Consider the following 15565-nt stretch of genomic DNA (forward strand, 5'->3'; position numbering starts at 1 on the left):
ATTTCATCAATCGTATGCCAAACTGCTCAACGAATGTATATAACAAACACTGTCAATTTGGGGTATATAAAAAAGTGACTATTTATTCTCTCCAAAATACTTCCACCGTATGCTATAGACGGAGAGAGAGAGAGAGGGGGGGGAAGGAGATGGGAGAGCGATGTCCAATACTAGGTGGCTTGTTGACAACTGGTGACAAAGGCCGACTTCCTCCGCTGATCTTTTTTCTCTCTGTCTTTTTCCGAATTCGATCTGTTTCCCTCAATTGTCAATCAAAACCGCATTCCAAATGATTATTTACATTTTCGAAACTTGGTCAACTAAAGAATGTTGAATTCCAGGTTTTTTGTATATTCTTCCCTATTGTTATGATTTTTTATGACATTTCTTGGTTTGAAGACTTGTCAACAATATTTGCGTGTGTGCAGCCAGCTTCATATGCGTGTGAGCACTAATCCCGGCGTTGCCCAGAATACTATTCAACGCCTTATCCTAGATGGATTGCCTTCAACATAGCTGAGAAGTTCCACTACCCCCTTTATGGTAACCCTGTGGGATACTAGAGGGAGGCTAACAGGTGCTACACCTTGTCCAAGGATGACCTGGAACTGTGCAAGGCAGAGGCGTACAGCTCCCTGACACCTGTATATATTATAGTATCCAATATTTGATAAACTGATACATTATAAAAATAAAATTTTAAAAAAATACAATGCCGATTTTTATGTAATTTAGGGAATGTTCTTCTCATTTATTCTCCATACATAGTAGTCCAAAAGATTGACATCTACGGAACTAAGCGGTCAAATATTAGGTCAAATATTAGGTCAAATATTAGGTCAAATATTCCACTCTCCTCATAAACAACAGAAAACATTTAATAAAAAACATTTTTTTATATTTGCTATTATTTCAACTGTTTTCATTGACTACTGACAGAATAAGGAATGGAAAATGGCCAACTATTTGACTAAATCAGTTAAGTTTTGTAAATAGAGAGTTGGGAAAGAACTCTTTCTCAAAGCAGCAACTGCTTGAATATTGTAAAGAGCGATGGGAGAGGATGAAGAAAGGAACAAATAATTTTAGCCCCAAACATTAACTGCTGTGAAACTGTAAAGAGAAAGAACGGTGAGAGGGGGGGGGTGAGAAAGAAATATTCGCCTATTATGATTTTTTATTTCGCCATTAAACCGCTGTGGGATACTAGAGGGGGGCTAACGGGTGCTTTTTTTTCTTTTCTTTTTTTTTTTACAAAGGCATCACCACTTATCAAGGCTAAGAGGCCTCTCGAGGATAAGGGTTAAAGAGTGTACAGTAGACAATTGGACAATAAAGTAATCGTTTATAATGGAAATTCGGTAAATTTGTTAACTTATATATAAAAATATAAAATTGACAAAACGCACCAGAAGTTCCAACGTATGTGCCCGAAATTGGTCAATATGAAGAGACCAATTCTTCTCCATGACAACACTCACCTGCATGTTGCTCAACTGACTCTGCAGAAGCTGAACAAATAGGACTATGAAACTCTCACTCATCCGCCATATTCACCGGACCTCTCGCCCACTGATTATCACTTTTTCAAGCAACTCGACAACTTCCTACGTGAAAAATGTTTCGAATTAGCCTTCAATGAATTCATCGCTCCCAGAACTCCGGATTTCTATGCTAATGAGATAAATAAACTTGTTTCTCGTTGACAAAAATGTGTCGATTCTCATGGTTCTTATTTCGATGAATAAAGTTTATTATGAAAGGAGTTATGATCTTTTGAAGTTGAACGTCAAAAAACGACATTATTTTGCACCAAACTTATATATATATATATATATATATATATATATATATATATATATATATATATATATATATATATATATATATATATATATAATTTTTTTTATTTTCTTTGACCAAACATTGATTCCAATTGATATGCAAACTGCCTGGAAACATACTTTCAACTTTTGCCAACTAAAATTGGGTATCCTGTGAATTCTGACCAAACAGGTAACCAGGGCAACGCAGCTGCAGCCAGGGTCAAAGATCAGCACAATTGCCTTTGATCTTAAAATTGTATGAGAAATGCTCCAAAAGTATATAGAAAGATGGCGGCAAAGTTAAGTTTACTTAATACTTATTGCAGACCAATTTGTATCCGCCCTGTGCATAACATCAAACTACATCCGGTAGTCCGGACTTTATTTTGTCAATTTCAGATGATCATTAGCCTGAGGTCCACTTTGACTTGAAGTGGTAGTACCTGTCAATATCCCAATCCCAATCTACAAATATATACTCCTATAAATTTGGTTATTTTGTGTATTTATATTCATATTAAAAACCCTTTTTTTTTTCGATTTAATTATTTATTTGCTTCTCCACTGAGCAAATTAGGCACAAGGCCGTTTTTTTTAATGTGGAGAGTGAGACCAGCTCTCCCAAGGGGGAACTGAATAGTGACAATTGGTATGAAGGGTTACCCCTACATTGACCAAAATGGATTGCTCAAGAGCAATGGTCTGATATGTGGGGGTTGCCCCGCATATCACTTTGATAACAGAAAAAAGATCTTGGCCCGAAGGCCAATAAGAAAAAAAAAAAGGCAAACCTTTCCTCTATTTATTTAAAAAGAAAATACAATTTTATTATATATGGGTTGTGGAAATCTGCAAACGATCTAGGTAATTTGCATATTCTTTTAAACATTCATTTTAATTAATTCCCTATTAGTTTTTTCGGTTTCTCATGAGATGATCATCTTTAGTTAATTATTAATTATATTCATGCAGATATTCTACATGACTTGTGTAATAGTTGCGTAAAAAGCTTATAGTAAACAAAATTCTTTTTATAGGTATATATTGTTGTATGCGTATATGTTTTTGTTTCAAAAAAGTTTCTTACCTAACTCTTTTGTCAGATTTTGGTTAACAGACATGAAACTTCATATATAGGGTATTCGAACTCATACGAAACTTTTTTATTTGGGGTTTTAGTCGGGGAAAATCGGTGCAAAAGTGTGAAAATTAAACAAATGAAATTTGCCAGGTGGAGGTCGAACGACGGTATTACGAATATGCATGCGTAACGTAAGAGCTATTGGTTCATGTTTTTATTTTTAGTTTTACAGTAAACATGTTTTCATTAATGTCAAAGGAAAAAGTAAATCGTAAGCTAAACGTTTTGGTTTCGATTCTCGGTGGTGGAGCACAAGTCATTTCTTTCTTTTTTTTTTTAATCATTACTATATATTGGGTCCAATATAATATAATAATAAATACGAAACATGCATTAATCAAAATATCATATTTAAGCGTATTTTAGGACCGGGCAATGCCGGACGGCCTGCTAGTAAATTAATAACTACGAATTACTTAGAATCAATCGGTGGTATAATATGAAACTACATCCACCCGTATGCAAATTCGTATATACATAAAGCAGACATCGTAAATATTTGAAGATATTAAGCATTTGAAGCATTACACCTTGGAAGGTTTTATTTTTTGTTTGTTTTGGAATCCTTTGAGATGAGGCTTTCATAATTTGTGCACCAATTCTTTTTGCCGACTGTTATCTTCATCTTCATAGTTATTGCTGTTTCACCACGTTCCGGCCAACTAATCCTCCGACCTTCTTCAGGTGATTAACCATGACGGGATAGTAATTATTGCTTTCCATGGTTGTTTTCTCACCACGTTTTCGGCAACTAATCCTCTGGCCTGCTTGGATAGGATTGAAACCGCTATCTTCAGACAATGCTCATCTGGAACAGTAGAGGCTTAACGGCTTTATCCACTGCGCCAGGTTTTATATGCCGTAAAACTATTCATTTAGTGTAGGCTTATTCATGGTGTATGGATCCTATTATTTTTCATAATAAATTTTAGAGTTTCAACGCACACACACACACACACACACACACACACACACACAACCTAGCTTCTCTCATTTCATCATAATCGATGTAACCTCATCACACCCCAACTGAAAGGAATAGCTCTTGTCTTGGGGAAACTCCATGTGTTAACAAGTTTCTGGGACTGACCTTCACTCCTGATCCGAAATGGAATAAACACACACACACACATACACACACACACACATACACACACACACACCTACATTATATGTATATGTATATGTATACATATATACGAGGGACGATCGAAAACTAAATCGTCCTATTTTTTATGCTATCCAAATGGATCAAAGATGTTATGATAACTGAAAAATTCAGTTTCCAGTCTGTTGCCAATATCGCCAGAAAAAATGGTTGAATCACTCTACCTTTCCAGTAGGTATTTCAATACCGATGCAATCCTCTATCTATATAAGAACCAAGTAGCAAAGAAACAAAAAAAAAAGAAAAGAAATTCTAATCAGTTTTTACCAATTAAAATAAAAGGCATTTATTCATGGTACTTTCCAAAATAATGCATTGCATCTTGTTATAAAAGACATTTAGTTCGTCATGTAGTTAACAAAATCCTGCTGTCTTGATATGTGCTCAAAAATTTCTTATGCCGCCATAGACCACATGTCCATCTCACACCGGCTTGTCTTGCTGGTCCTTCTACAAAATTATGTCTTTTTATTCCCTGTTTTTGTTTTCCTTATCCTTCTCTGCTTTGACATAATCTCGTGCACTGGCTTGGTTATTTGCGTATATGTCACGTGGCTGCTGCTAAATAGGCGTCAGCAGCTTTGTTACATGCAATATATATATATATATATATATATATATATATATATATATATATATATATACTAGCAAAAGTACCCGTCGTTGACTGGGTTACAAAACAAGCTTACAGAAAATGGACTCTGATTTATGAAAGTATGATAGGTTATGAAAAGGAAGGGTTGTAAAGAGATAGCTTCGAATTTGGGGATATCAAAACCGAAGCAAAATATCATGAAAGTAAAAATGAAATAGATAAACCCCATAATTTATTATACCATACTTGTTCACACTGAAACGCTTATTGCAATATTCTGTGGATCTATATTAAAAAAACTTGTTAAACTTTGTGACATATTTCCATTCTATGGAGGTCAGGTGCGAACGAACACCCCATAATTTTATTATACCATATTTCTTCAAACTGAAACATAATTATCAAAGTATACTTACGCAGATAGATATGAAAAGTCTTTATTAAAGTTTGTGCCTATTTCCATTCTATGGAGGCCAGGCGCGAACGCAGACCCCACAATTTTATTATACCATCCCTATTTAAGTTAAAACATACTTATCAAAGTATTATTATGTACATCTACATCAAAAACACTTGTAAACGTTTTTTTTTTAATTTTTAAATTTTTTTATTTCCATAGTTTGTGGACCAGGCGCGAACGCAGACCCCACAATTTTAATGAACCACCGTTCTGCCAGATCAAACATACCCATTCCTGTGTCTCGATACATCTTCTATCATTATATGTAATCAGTTTTGTAAAATAGTCAACCATATAGGAGCCTATTCCTGACCAGACACACACACACACACACACACACACACACACATACACACACAGACATTCAGCTTTATATATATATATATATATATATATATATATATATATATATATATATATATATATATATATATAACTACTTCATTTACCCACATAAAATTAATATACGAAAGTATAAATTTATGCGTAAACTTTAAGTATTTACTTCAAAAGTGCTCAATACGTAGGTAGAGCTAGTTAGTAAGTTATAAAATATAACTTAAGCCTGAAGAGTCTTAGAGTGGATGAAACGCGGAATATTCAGTGGAGCTTAATCGCCATATATATTTTATAACTTACTATATAAATTAAAAGGTGGCGTAATTCTCATAGTATTTTATTCATATGTTTATCTAATACGTCTTACACGTGTTTCATTGAATAGCGGAAGTTCACCAAACAACTCATTAGAGAAAGATTTGTGTTCCTCGAAAAACAAACAGGTAGAGAGGTTTTTTTGTTTTGTTTCTGCTTCGCTTGGAATAAAAAGGATATGATGAAGGAAATGGAAATCTTTTAAAGTCCACAAAATCATAAAAATAAAAAAAAAACCTTACTAATTATAGAGTATATAGGCACCCTTCCAAAAAAATTGAATTCAAAACTTACGAGAAGACGCTATTTTATAGCGCCATATTTGATTTATCAGATCTCGGCCATACTTCTGAAGGTTGCGTATTTTGGTTTAACACTAAAAGCAAAGAATTATTCACAAAGTCTGATATGATATTCCTAATAATAATAATAATAATAATAATAATAATAATAATAATAATAATAATAATAATAATAAACCCTTCAAAATTTAATGAGTTACAATTAGCCCATCAAAAGTTCTTAACTAAATTTACGAAACTAAAGCTACTCATATAACGCACGCAACTGTCAGCAATACATATTTATTTTTCTCGTAAACAAATGTCCACATTAAATTTTCATTCTTATAATATTATTAAAATATCCATTATTTAATTTACTTACATTAAACAAAAGCGTTGTTAAAATATATTTTTGAATGCTTACAATGCAAGAATGAACAGTCGTTATGAGCAGATAAATAAATAATTCAATAATTTCTTTTTATTTACCTGAATTTTTTTTTAACTGTGGATAGTACTTATTTTTAAAAAAAAATTCAGGTGGATAAGTAAATAAATTTAAAAAAATAGTATGAAAAAAAAAATATTGAATTATTTATTTATTTATTTATCTGCTCGTAACGACTATTCATTCCTGCGTTGTAAGCCTTCAAAAACACCTTTTATTCTTTAACAATGCTTCAAGCAAACCACGCCATACTTCTAAAACCGTTATTAATTTAATCTTCGGGATTTACATACGGTAAATTAACTTCTAGCCAAATATATGTATGTGTGTGTGTGCGTGCGCGTGAAAATATAACTATTAATTTAAAAGGTAACATCATTTTTTTTCGCCCGGATCCGCACTCCCAGCTTGAAACCATGTTGAGTCTCCGGTCGATTCACATTATCATAACATCGGCTGATTAACCGGTCAATAATATAATACATGAATTAATAAATATCCGATATTGAATGAATTTTTCTATCCCCTTTCTCTCTCTCTCTCTCTCTCTCTCTCTCTCTCTCTCTCTCTCTCTCTCTCTCTCTCTCTCTCTCTCTCTCTCTCTCTCTCTCGTTCTCACTCTCCACACACACACACACACACATATATAACGTGTGTGTGTGTGTGTGTGTGTGTGTGTGTGTGTGTGTGTGTGTGTGTGTGTGTGTGTGTGTGCGTGCGTATAATGCATACGTTTACTGTTTCAATTTTTCTGGCTAATAAATCTTTTTAACGCACGCCAAGATTTATTAAACTGCAGAAGCAAAATAGCAAACGTATGCATACAAAAAATAAATTTTACCTTAGGATAACAACACATAAAACATATATAATATATAAATATAATAAAACAAATAACAATAATAATAACAAAACAACAACAACAATAATAATAATAATAATAATAATAATAATAATAATAATAATAATAATAATAATACTTAATAAATATATAAACTAATATAAATAATATATAAATGAACATATCTGAACCTTTCCAGATTAAAACATAAAGAAAAAAACGAACAAAAAAAGGGATGAAGTAGAGGTACAGTGAGCATGCACCTGATAAACGCGCACTCATTGGCTGCGATTAAATGTGCAAATAACAATAAATCTGATTGGTAAACAATTGAATACCGTGTTAATATATAAAAACTTGTGACAACACCAATTCCATCCAATAGTCTGACGAATCAACGTTGAAGAGCTACTGAAATGGAAGGGTACTATTAAAACGGGCAACCTTTTGTGTTCTAGAATTTATTTTTCTACATAGTCACCACCATTCTCAATGCACTTTTACGAGCCCCTTTTGATACCTCGGACGCAAAAGTCCGGGACATTCTTTGCCACTCACATCTCTGTCGCCATTCTGAAATCGACAAGCCCATCCCCTAACTGTGCTGACATCAACTGCATCGGCTTCGTAAGTGTTCAACATTTTCTGCATGAATAAATTCAGTGACGTATCTCTGCCTCTGAAGCACGCTCATGACAGGGGTTAATTTCTTAGAGTCCCACAGCGTCAATATCTGAAACAGGGAGATGAAACTGTCAGGTCGCGAATGAATAAATTCAGTTATTATAACCTCTCTGATCCTCGTATGTATATACATGCGTGTGTGTGTGTGTGTGTGTGTGTGTGTGTGTGTGTGTGTGTGTGTGTGTGTGTGTGATGCTCGTCCATCGATTTCGATGAATACCAAGAAACATCACTGATGATGCTGTGACTTGGGCGTGAAATTTTTGTGGCACGAGTTGCGCAATCCTCAACCATACCTCTCCTGGGTCGGCACTGCTAAATACCGGTGGCAAGTAGAAATTTCAGGACGACTAAAAACATTGCCGAGAAAAGCAGAGAGCACATACAGGGCCTGTTATTCCCAAATGGTCACCTATCTGGTACTGACCAGGCTCATTGTTGCTTAACTTCAGTGATCTGACTAGAACCTGTATGTTAGCGTGATTGTGCCGTCGAGAAAGAGAGTGACTCTAGAAGTGTAAGCCATGTTTAGTTTCAGAACAGTTTCCGGTGATTCGTTGTTCTACACAAGTCCTGAGAGGTGACTGGTTTGCAGTAGCGAGGCCGCCGAGATATATTATTAACATAATGTTAATAATATATCTCGGCGGCCTCAGCAGTAGACAGAGCAGTTTCCGATGGTTCGTTGTTCTACACGTCCTGGGAGTTGACTGGTTTGCAGTAGACAGTTCTCGAGTTGGAATCCACAGAGCAAAAGATTCTACCGGTGTTTAAACGGAAAAAGCACATGCGAAATTGCTACAGAAAGGTTTAATATTTATGGAGCAATTCTGGTTTCTGATTGGTTGGTAGCAGAACGGGAATTAATTCGATTCGGCAGTTTCCAGCAGCATCGTTTATAAATATATATAAATTTTATATAATATAATTTTTTCCCCGACTATGTATCTCCTAGCGGCTTCGGCTGCAGGGAGACAGGGTAGACGTATTCGTCAAGGATCCCATCTTGACACTCAGCTCGACAGGTGAGGGGCCGGGAACCGGTCCAGCACCTCAAACTAAGGTACACCGCTTGGGTACTACCTAGGAGGTCCACCCTCCCAGGCCTTGCCACTGGGCTTTCCAGTGAGGCAAGTTAATTGCTTGTCGCCTGAGGCGCCCCTACCGGGGAATGCCCAGGCAATTTTTGTTGAGGCGAAAGTGCTTCTTTAGGGGAGCTCGCCTGTTCTCTACCTTCCGGCATTGTGCCACATTTTGCTGTTGTGGGCAGCAAATAAATATCTACCCCATTATATTCCAAAGTATTGTAACAGAGACTATTGTTATTACGTATATACAATTGTTGTTATTATTATTATTATTATTATTATTATTATTATTATTATTATTATTATTATTATTATTATTATTATTATTATTGTTGTTGTGTTTTTATTTTATTTTTATTTTTATTTTACCTTAAAGGACTTTGGAGTAAATGCGCCAAGTCCGGGGTAATTGCGCCAACTTTCTAAAAGTGATCCTTTAGCAACCACGCATATAAAGAGCCCTTTTTTTTTTAGTTGGCGCAGTTACCCTCGGATTTGGCGTAATTACCCCAAAGTATGGTAATACAAACAGCAGGTAATTAAAAAGAAAATTTTAATAATAAAAAGTACAGAAATAATGGATTGACAGAGGCTGCTTCCTCACTCGCTTCTCTTCTCGCGTCTTCTATTTGGTCATAGAGTCAGGAAGAGTCCATGCTATATAGGAATGGAGTAGATTTCCATAAAAACGATGTAACATGCATACCACGTATAGTATTAAAACCAAATGTTATTTTGTTGCGTTTGGTGTTATCAATAAAAAAAGATGTTGAATATTTAGTAATTCGTATTGTTTGAACTCTTCAGATTATTGTTCTCGTCTTGTTGGGAAGTGAATTCAATAAAGGATTCCGTTCGAAATTCTGCGCAGATTATCGAGTTCGACAGAAAGATTATCGAGTTCGGCAAGATACGTCTGCAGAAGATTGGAAGTTACATCAACTGAAACGTTGTGAAAATAATACTCAAGATGAGAACAGTAGTCCGAAGAATGGAAATGATACTAAGTAATCTTATTTATTCTTTTGTCTTGTAAAACAAAGGAAAAGCATTAATTTTCAAACTCGCTCCTACCAAAAAAAAAAAACAAAAAAAAAAAAACAATATTCATCAAAAATATTTTTTACGTTCGTTTTTTATCATTTTTTTCTTCTTCCTTTGTCTGCTATTATCCGACTTTTGTTAAAGACTAAAGGAAATGAATGTTTCTTACATTTTACTTACATCATGATTTTTTTTCTTTTAATCAACTACAGATTCTTTTCCGACAAGATCGCGTGTCAGTTTTTCTAAGATAATGGCGGATCGAGAATGTTTTGTTCTAGATTTTTTTTCTTTCTTCCGTTCAGGATTTTTTTCTAATGCTTGAAAATATTCCACAATTGTCTTAATTCAATAGAAGATACTCCAACGAGATAAGATTAAATTTCAGACTTTTCTTAAATTTCTATTATGCGTGGATGTAAAAAAAGAAAAAGATATATATATAATATATATATATATACATATATATATATATATAAAATAAAATAATATATATGAATAAATAATATATATACACACATATATATATCCACATACATCAATATACAGTATTGTTTCGGTGTTTCACAGCTCATATACATATATATATATATATATATATATATATATATATATATATTTAGTCGCACTAATGATAGTGCGACTAGACAAGCAACTATCTCAAGCCAAATGAGGGTAGTGAATTAACAATGTTTCGACATCTAAGCTCAATTTGTTTACACAAAGAGCATCGCTTAATATGCTAATGGTATATCACTTCCCAATATGCTCAACCCAAAATAGGGAGCATTAGTAATCCACATACAGTACTGTTTCGCATTTCATCAATGCGGCTAGACAAGCAACTACCTCAAGCCAGGATCGAAACCCGACTGCCCAAATGACAGTCGGAGCTTCTAACCGTTGCGCTATTAGGCTGCTGCTATGAGGGTAGTGAATTAATAATGTTTTATTATCATATATATAGGCACTGCCAAAACTGGGGGGAGGGGCAACTAAGTACTTTTTGACGGACCGTCTTTTTAAAAATCTACCAAAAATCAGGTAATTATCCAATCAATACGAAATTTTCAGCGATTATTAAGAGAAGAATGACCTTTATAACAGTGTACTTATTTTTCAGAAACGATATTTATATATATATATATATATATATATATATATATATATATATTTTTTTTTTTTTTTTTGCTTACAAAACCCCCCTTTGTTTTGAGGGGGTTCCAAATATGCTTAAAATAATCATCTGAATCTGAACAAAACATATTGTGTTGTTATAAGGGACAGGATCATAGATTTAAAAAAAAATTGTTTGCATACCTTATTTTGACGTCTGAATATCAGAACTTCGATTGTGTTTAATTATCCCGCTTTCGAGTTTTGAAGTGTGAAATTCGGTGAAGTAAAATAATTAATTTAAGTTAAGCAAAACAAAAACAAAAAATTAATATTTATACGAAAAAAGCCATTTTAAAATCTTTGATAAATAAATTAACAATTTTTTTTTAGCGAGCCGAATAATGCATGACCATTATTAAACAGGGCATGCTTTGAAAAATCGATACAAAAAAAATTCGATAAATATTGTGCCCTTTGTGTTAAAAATAGCATCATTTTTTCGATCCCGTTTGAAAACGTTTGCCGCTTTTCGACTACGGTGGACCAAACGCGCTGAAATAATTTTTTTTATTCTGCTTTAAATTGCCCCCCCCCCCATTTGGGGGAGCCTGGCCCCACACACATACACATTAAAAACCAAACTCATACAAATGGTCACCCATCTGGTACTGGCCAGCCTCAGCGTTAATAATACATTGAAATTTTCGTCACTGAAAAATAATTTTTTGGGGGCCTGTTTGGTTTTCCATAGTTTGCTTTTTATTAAGTACAAACGTAAACGTTGTCTAGATCGACGCGAAGTAACTGGTTGCCTATATGAATAAGTGGAATTATTTGAAATCCAGGTACTTATATTATAATATTTTTGTATATTCTCATAGAAAAACACCATAAATCTTAGTTAGACAACAAATAAATTAATTAATTATTTCAAAAACCTTTTTTTTTTTAATATTTATGTACGTTTTTTGTGCAAGACAAAAAATGTCAATTGTTAACTTTTGGGGAAAATTTAACATTTAAAATTTAATTAAAAATAGTAGAAAACGTTTTACATTATTCTGTTTTCTATATGATAAAATTCAGGGTTTTATCTTTCTGGAAAAAAAAAAGTTACTCAGAAATAATGGATTTTAATACATGTAATTTCGTTTTAAAAAACAACAACAACTTGATTTTTCGGCCATTTTTGGCGGTGTCTATATATATATATATATATATATATATATATATATATATATATATATATATATATATATGTATATATATATATTCTCTGATTCTGATTCTCTGCTTGGTAAATTTTAGTTCTAAGTTACACTTTTCTGGAGGTTGAAGGTTCAATTCTCAGTGCGGGCGACACTAAAGATACAATTGCGAATTACTTGGCTAACGAAACGAGAGCATGCTACCTCTATGAATTAAATAAAGGGTTCCGTTCCAAATTCCGTGTTGATCCCCGAGTTCAACAAGATACAATTGAAGAGGGTCGGAGGTTTCATCGGCTGAAACGTAGTGCAAATAACACTCAAGATCAGAACAACTGATATGTGTCTATTACTACAAAACGCGTGCAAGAGGCAGGTTGCATTTATTTAATAATTCGTCTCAACCCTTCTTTTTGTTGTTTTCTTGTTTAAATCTTCCATATTACGTGGATTTCTTTCATTCATGTAAGAAATGAATAACGAAATTAGTTAAAGATCTTTGTGCTTCCCTGTTTTTATATATCAAATCTGCTCGTTTTATTGTTGATGGCTTTTTAGAAATATGATTAATATTTAACAAAATATATAGTTGCCCAAAGAGGCATACTGTGTAAATAAATAAATATTATATTTGTAATTGTTCTTTTTTTTTTTTTAATGTAAATTATTATCATTTCGTTTGTATATGTTTATTATTTTTTTTAATGTACATAAAGAAATGACCCCTTGCTGATTCCGGTGTACAATCGTGCGGTTCTAGCAATAAAATATTTTATTAAAAAAATAAATTATAAGTTGCCATAGCAACTGCAATCGTGTCCACTTCAAGTGAATCTTTGAACCTTACTTCATTTTTAATCTTGTAGAAATAATTTATTTTGCTTAAAAATATAAATGCATTTATAACTTATGCCTTACATGAATACATAATATATATATATATATATATATATATATATATATATATATATATATATATATATATATATATATTCTGGACTCACAGTAATAAATTTCCTATATACTGTTCTGACTACACATTGAGCACTCTAGTCCGGTTTTTTCACCACTGGTAAATATATATATATATATATATATATATATATATATATATATATATATATATATAATGAAAATTACAATTGAATTTACTAAAATGATCCAAGGTGGTAAAATTAAAGTCAATTATAAATATTAAAGAATTAATGTTTATAAAATTATCTCAGCCAGATATAAAAGCTCGATAAAACCAAATAGGAAATAAAGCTTATAATATGAGCATACAGTTAATAAAATATGTTAAAAAACACTTTGAAATGAGTTAAAAAAATATTTAATCTGAAAAGGAAACACTAGATAAATGGATAGTCCTTAATCCGCGGAGTTTCGAAGAAATACTCTCCTTCTCATCAGAGGGTAGGAATTAGCAAAATGCGGATTTTGCATGCAGAAGTATTTGATGAAGCAACAAGTAAGTCAAAGATCTTACTTGAAAACAAAATGGGGTAAGCAGAGGGAATATGGTAAAGAAAAAGGTGATTACACATGAATGGATAGTCTGGTGGAAGATAAAAAATCCAGTGACGGTAAAATCCAAATGTAAAACTTCTTTTTTATTTATAGTTATGTCTCGGAAGTAGAATGAAAAGCACATCTTATTTTTCTTTTATTAATATTATTTTTTTCCTTGTACACATGTTTGTGATTATTCCATGGATTTCTGCCTTTGGATTATTATGGACCATCTTCTTCCAATTACGGGATTTCCTTGGATTTTACTTGTACAAATGGAAATTCTTTTAACTTTCTTGAAGTGACGTAAAAATCCAAATCCAGTGACGGTAAAATCCAAATGTAAATTTGGATTTTACCGTCACTGGATTTTTTATCTTAACTTATTTTGTTTTCAAGTAAGATCTTTGACTTACTTGTTGTTTCATCAAATACTTCTGCATGCAAAATCCGATCCCGCATTTTGCTAATTCCTACCCTCTGATGAGAAGGAGAGTATTTCTTCGAAACTCCGCGGATTAAGGACTATCCACTTATCTAGTGTTTCCTTTTCAGATTAAATATGTTTTTAACTCATTTTAAATGTTTTTTAACATATTTTATTAACTGTTTGCTTATATATATATCTATCTATCTCTCTCTCTCTCTCTATATATATATATATATATATATATATATATATATATATAGAGAGAGAGAGAGAGAGAGAGAGGGGGCATATTATTAAATTTTTCTCTTATTTCTTAGGATTTAATCAAATTAAATCCAATTTCTTTCAAATATTTTATTTTTTTACACATACACACACATTATATATATATATATATATATATATATATATATATATATATATATAGTAATTTATAAAATATATATGGGATTAAGCTACACTGAATATTCTGCGTTTCATCCACTATAGGATTCGTCAGGCTTATGCGCGAATTCTGTGGTTGTTTCTTGTTTTTATATATGTTGAGGATTTATATATAAATGAAGTAGTTATATATATATATATATATATATATATATATATATATATATATATATATATATATATATATATATATATATATATATATATATATATAATTATTCCCACAGCCAGACAACGTCGCAGCTCACAAGAGCCACTGTCTGACTGTGGAAATAATTATTTGTTTTCTCACATTATGTATATATATATATATATATATATATATATATATATATTAAGTAATGTGATTGATAATTTAAAATTTGAAAAATCAAATTTCAACCAAATTAAAAATCCGTTTCATAAGAAGGAACAACAACAAAATCAATTATCTGTACGATCGTTTCGGAAAACAATGCTTTTTATTGTGGTAAACATCCAGTTACGAACAATAATTACATATAGTTTTTTAATAAGCAAGGTCTCCTCGTCAGCAAATTTTGAAGGGTTTTTATTAAATTTAAAAGACACCATAAATAAACCTAGCATTAAAAGTAAGGCAGATGTATCTGAAAAAAAT

At 32.3% G+C, this 15565-nt stretch overlaps 1 protein-coding gene across 5 annotated transcripts in view; it reads left to right on the forward strand.

The window, feature by feature from the left end:
- The window catches only part of LOC145242534 (protocadherin-17-like), a 218990-nt gene that overhangs the window by 74306 nt on the left and 129119 nt on the right, over positions 1-15565 (forward strand). The window lies entirely within an intron of this gene.

The sequence above is a fragment of the Euprymna scolopes genome, chromosome 21, assembly GCF_053919585.1.
Source record: "Euprymna scolopes isolate OS-2025 chromosome 21, ASM5391958v1, whole genome shotgun sequence".
Taxonomy (NCBI): domain Eukaryota; kingdom Metazoa; phylum Mollusca; class Cephalopoda; order Sepiida; family Sepiolidae; genus Euprymna; species Euprymna scolopes.